The sequence below is a fragment of the Carassius auratus genome, chromosome 5 (genome assembly GCF_003368295.1).
Source record: "Carassius auratus strain Wakin chromosome 5, ASM336829v1, whole genome shotgun sequence".
Classification (NCBI taxonomy): Eukaryota; Metazoa; Chordata; class Actinopteri; order Cypriniformes; family Cyprinidae; genus Carassius; species Carassius auratus.
Window position 1 is genome coordinate 27227492 of NC_039247.1, and position 6521 is coordinate 27234012.

Genomic DNA, 6521 nt, shown 5'->3' on the forward strand with positions numbered 1-6521 from the left:
GATAGTTGTGGAGGCGGAGGCATGGTTTAGCGAAGCCTGCAGCGGGAGAGAGAGTCGGGAGACGAATGGTGAGTGAGCGGGTTGAACGGAAATGATGAACACCTGTCTCTTGTTTTAGTTATTGGCGTGGAGAGAGTATTTAACGCCAGGGGAAACTGGAGTATTGGAGAGAGAGAAGGACTGCTGACGGGTCATCGACCTGGTGGTGCTGGAGCAGTTCATCGCTCGGCTGCCGAAGAAGAACGCTGAGTGGGTCCAGTGCCACCGTCCCACGTTGCTGGACTCGGCCATCCACCTGGCGGGGACCACATGGTGGCGTGCCCAGGTGTTGTCGAACCCCTACCCTCTGTCTCTCTCTCTTCCTCTCTCCCCCCTCCTTCTCTCTCTCTCTCAGGTGTTGCGGGGATCCGGACCATTTTGTGGACCGATGTCCAATGATGGAGGTGGGGACAATGATCCGGGCCCCCGACGTCCCGCAGGTCATCCCGGTCAGGCCGGCGAATACCAAATACCTGTGAGAATCAAGGGGGGTATATATCCAGCCTTGGTGGATTCAGGATGTAACCAAACCTCGATCAATCAAAGCCTGATTCAACCGGGGGCATTGGATACCAGCCGTGTGGTTAAGGTGCGGTGTGTGCATGGGGATGTAGTGGAATATCCAGTAATGCTTGTCGTTATCCAATTTCGGGGTCAAAAGCATGGCTTCGAGGTGGCTGTTAGTCCGCACCTCCGGCATCCAATAATTTTGGGTACGAATTGGCCTGCTTTCGCGGCTCTATTGGGGTCTCTGTGTGTGGATGCCTCTTGGGGAAATAAGGCCCGGAGCGACCGATCGAACGATTTAATCGCACTCTTAAGTCAATGATTCATAAATTTGTGCAGGAAGACGCCAAAAATTGGGATAAGTGGTTAGAACCCTTGTTGTTCGCCATGCAAGAGGTCCCGCAAGCCTCCACGGGGTTTTCCCTCTTCGAGCTTCTCTACGGATGGCAGCCCCGAGGGGTGCTGGATGTCCTGAGAGAGACTTGGGAGGAGGGACCATTTCAAAGCAAAAATGAAATTCAGTATGTCCTGGACTTGAGAACAAAAGTCCACACTTTGGGGCGGATATCTAGGGAGAATTTGTTACAAGCTCAGAACAGACAGAGCCGGCTACACAACAGGGGTGCTAAGTTACACAAATTTGCACCGGAAGAGAAAGTACTTGTATTGCTCCCAACATCAAGCTCCAAATTAATGGCAAAGTGGCAGGGACCGTTTGAGTTCGCACGACAAGTCAGAGAGCTCGATTATGAGGTTATACGTTCGGATAGGAACGAGGCACGTCAAATATATATAATCTCCTTAAAAAATGGAAGGAGGTGGAGCCAGTGATGTTGGCGATGGTGATTAGTGGAGAGAACGATCTTGGGCCGAAGGCGAATGTCAAATTTCAATTCCTCCCCCTGGCCCCAGGTGGAAATCACCTCTCGCCATCCCAGCTCACTGATGTAGCAAGACTGCAGGCTTAATTTGACAACTTGTTCTCGCTCCTACCTGGCCGTACTAACCATATCGAGACGGAGCCGGGCGTGGTAGTTCGCAGCCGGCCGTATCGCTTGCCTGAGCATAAGAAAAAGGTAGTTCAGGCTGAATTAGGTGCCATGCTTGAAATGGGGTTAATAGAAGAATCCAACAGTAACTGGGCGAGCCCGATAGTTTGGGTTCAGAAAACAGACGGCTCAGTCCGTTTCTGTGTGGATTACTGCAAGGTGAATGCTGTATCGAAATTCGAAGCATATCCAATGTCGCGGGGTTGACGAGTTGTTTGATCGGCACAGCTCGTTTTTATTAGACGTTGGACCTAACAAAGGGATATTGGCAGATCCCCTTGTCTCCTTTATCCAAACAAAAGACAGCTTTCACAACGCCAATTTGTTACCCTTCCGTTCGGGTTGTTCGGGGCTCCGGCCACCTTTCATCGGCTCATGGACAAGATCCTGCAACCCCATGCTGCATATGTAGCTGCCTACTTGGATGATATCATTATATTTGGTAATGATTGGCAGCGGTATATGCAGCATTTGAGGGCGGTCTTGAGGTCGCTGAGAGGAGCTGGACTCACGGCCAACCCGAAGAAGTGTGCGGTTGGGCGTGTGGAAGTAAGGTATTTGGACTTCCACTTGGGGTATGGGCAGGTGCGTCCCCAAATTGACAAGACAGCCGCGGTTGCGACCTGTCCGCGTCTCAAGACCAAAAAGGAGGTGAGACAGTTCTTGGGGCTGGCAGGATATTATAGACGGTTTGTGGCTAATTATTCATAATTCTTGTGCAAGTCGGACAGGGGGCTGGGGGCAGTCCTGTCTGAGGAGATCGAGGGAGAGGAACGGCCGGTGCTGTACATTAGTCGTAAGCTCTCTAGGAGAGAGACAAAGTACAGCACCATTGAGAAGGAATGCCTTGCCATCAGGTGGGCCGTCCTCACCCTCGACTACTATCTCCTGGGCAGGGCACCCTCTGTTCGGACCACGCCCCCCTGCAATGGCTCCACTGCAATGGCTCCAATGCGCGGACACTCGGTGGTATCTGGCTCTACAGCCTTTTAAGTTCAAAGTGATGATGTCTGCGGCCAACTTCGTCTCCAGAAATGGGGGGGGGGGGGGTTGGGGTGTTGCAGGCCGGATGGCGCCCCCTGGGTCGGGCGGCGGGGGTATGTGGAGGCGGAGGCATGGTTTAGCGAAGCCTGCAGCGGGAGAGAGAGTCGGGAGACGAACGGTGAGTGAGCGGGTTGAACAGAAATAATCAACACCTGTCTCTTGTTTTAGTAATTGGCGTGGAGAGAGTATTTAACACCAGGGGAAACCGGAGTATTGGAGAGAGAGAAGGACCGCTGACAGGTGATCATGCCTCAGAGAAGAAAACCCGGAAGTGATCGCAATATTGTGTTTATGTTGGTGTAGTTGACACTGTGAGCCGTTAAAAGTGAATTATAGAAATAAAGTACCGTCAGCAGTCAAGCCGACCCCTCGTCCTCTTCCTTTCCATCCTTGAACCTTTCTACAATAGTGTTGAAATTATGCAGCCAAGTGATGATATCTCAGTTCATTATTTAGTTTTGTGCAAACTTCATATAGCCAAAACTGTAAATTCTACTTCTTGTTACAAGTATGGTAGAACCATCACTTCTACCATAAAAGACTGCTTTCTAAGTTATCTTCCTGATGTATCCAAATTCCTTAGCATATCCAAAACCTCAGAATAACTTGATGATGTAACAGAAACTATGGACACTCTCTTTTCTAGCATTTTAAAGCAGTTAGATTAAAATGATTTTAATAAAAAAAAAAATAGCAATTTAATGAGTTTATGTTTTTATAACATAGCCATGCCTATGATTTAGGACTATCACACAAACAAGAATGCTGTTTTTATTTCTTTCTTTTTTTTTCTCAAATATCTGCATGATCGCAAATAAACATGAACTTATAGAGTAACTTTCAGACAGAAAAATTATATTCAAAAATGTATATTTAAACGTAACATTTATGCACAATCCATATATGAATTTTGTTGATTGTGATTTCATTTGATTTATTTTTATTCAATTGTGAAGCATGTTTTATTAGGAATGCACACTCTTTATTTGACGACTTGTGGACTGTTCTGCTGCTACACCCGTTGACTGCAATAGCAAGGACTATTTTATTTTATAACTTCAACTGAATTTCACTGAAAGAAGAAAGTCATATACACTTAGGATGCCTCGAGGGTGAGTAAAACACAAACCAATTTTCATTTTTGGGTGAACTAACCCTTTAAGACTAGTACACAGATCTGTATAAGTATAGGTTACAGAATTAAATAAAAAAAATGCAAACATTAGACATGAAGAAGTCTCTGCTATTTTATTCGGTATAATAGTTAAATTTTCAAAACACTTGAAAAACATTCATAAGAGCACTAGAGTTACCATCTATAGAGCAATGGTTAGTAAGGAAACTATAACAGTAAACATGTATTATTGCATGAATAATAAACAATTATCCAACCGTAACCTTAGTCAAGCATTAATATTATTATTAGTATCTATTAGTATTAATTATGATGCAATAAATATGGTATAATTCAACAATGTTCAACCCTCCAAAACAGAGAAAACATCTTTTACAAAAACACATCTACATGTCTGTCTCTTTCAAAGTGTTTAGTGTATGACTTATATTTTTAGGGGTTATTTTAAGCACAATTCTTAACCCTACCCCAGTCCTCACTAATTTTCAAACCCTGGATACAGCCATACGTGTATTGTAAAATAAAGTGTAACCTAATATTGTTGATGTACAATACATTTGAAAAAAAAAAACCTGAGAATAGTGTGATTTAAAGGGAGGGAGAGACAGATGAGCCTTCTCGTGTCTCATTACTCACCTGTATTCACACACACACACACACACAATTACACAACACTGATAGACGTGAGAGAGAGAAGAGTCTCTAATGGACATCTGTGAGTGGCCTGATCTGATTAGCTTGTGTCATGTGACAGGCACATGGACTCTGTTTGGCATTTACATCAGTTTTTCACGCTCGTAGTAAATACAGGTGTAAACAGGGTCTAAAACATTTTGTGATCAAATCATTGAAACCGCAGATGGAAGTAGTGAACACACACAGTGTGTGTAAAACCCAAGTACACTATATTGATCCACAGCATTCTGCTCCATCTAGCACACAATTGAGAATGCAAGCCTTTCAAAGAATACTCTACTGACCATGAGCATGAGCATAGTTGGTGAAAAGAAATCTGTCTTCGTGTGAACAGTGTGTCCGGAGATGTGTGGATGAAAAGATGTACTGTCTGCAATCTGGAGCAGAACGTGCAAGGGAAATATACTTATGGCTTAATCCACAGCCTTCTCAAGTATACTCTGTTAGATAGCAGGCTCTCGACATATGCGCACTAGAAAGATTTGTCAGTGTCCAGTTTTATCTTCAGAATAATGAGTGATAAAATATGTAAATGCACTTGTTTAAACTAGAGTTAATCTTTTAACCTTACACAAGAACTCATCAAAGAGGCTGTAAGTGCAGTCATTTGCAAAGGTAAATGAATCAGCTTTTTAAACTAATTGGTTGATTCAACTCTCTCATTAAAGTAGTCACTTTCTGCCACCTAATGGAGGTTCTAGCTTCATATTTAAAAAGTAGCGTATTTCATGTTTGCAATCATTTAATATTTATACATTAAAATGTTATATTTAAACTTAACAGTTATGCAAAGGATTGTCTGTAATCTGGAGCAGAATGTACAAGTGAAATGTACTTTTGGCTGAATGCACAGTCTTTTAAAGTATACTTCGTTTGATAGAAGGCATTCGACACATGCACACTAGAAAATTTTGGTCCTTGTCCAGTGTTTTCTTCAGAGTTATGAGTGATGAAATATGTAAATGTACTTGTTTAAACTAGAATTAATCTTTTAACCTTACTCAAGCACTCATCAATGCAATTGTTGTCTTCACTAGCAGCACCTAACTACTTAGTGCAAAAAATGCAAGGTGAAAATGCAAGCTGTGCCTACAGAGTACATGTGGTTAGTGTTGGAGGGCTCCAGGAACATACAGCAAGTAACTGTTCCACTTAGATCCCTGTCAGGACAACAAAGCCTTCAGCATGTAAATTATATAAAAGTCAAAAAAGAGATACTCAGAAAAGTACTTTTGTTGTAGTGGTTTGGCAATGGTTCCCAACATCACACATTTTGTACGTATCCCTGATGAAAAGCACCTAAATCTAATCAGAAAGCTGAAATGAATGTGTCTTAAAAATAAAGGTGCTTCACGATGACCATAGAATAGCCTTTTTGTCTAAAGCGTTCCATTAACATCGGAAGAACCTTTCTGTTTCACAAAAGGTTCTTTGTGGCGAAATAAGGTTCTTCAGATTACAAGAAGGTTCAAAAGAGATGGTTCTTTAAAGAACTTTGACTGAATGGTTCATTGTGCAACCAAAAATGGGTCTTCTGTGGCATCACTTGAAGAACCTTTTAAAGCACCTTTATTTTTAAGAGTGTAATCCTAAATGTGCAGATCTGTCGGACCAGAACCAGAACTGGGAACCCAGAAACCAAAACTCTGATTGGAAGGGATTTTCAGTCTTCTCAGAAACATAGGGCCCTTCTGGATTCTGTTTCAATGGTTACTTTAAATTGTAGTCATCAAATAGTACATCTAATTAATTGAAACCATAAAACTTATACAATTTAACAACAATTCATTAAAAGTTTAACAGAAAATTAATTTGAGCATATAACAGACAGGGGTTCTGTGCTGATGAGTGTTTTTTCTCCTCTGTCTGCAGTCCTGATCTGTCCGTTCAGCAGAATTCCCTCGCCGCGCCATCTGTCTGAATGCTGACTGCTGATTCACCTTGAGCTCCAGATAAGTGTCCAACTCCGGACCGAGGAAGATCACAAGAACACATGCAAGTCAAGGCTGGGCTGCTGGGTTTTCATAATGGCAAAACACTCAAATCATGTA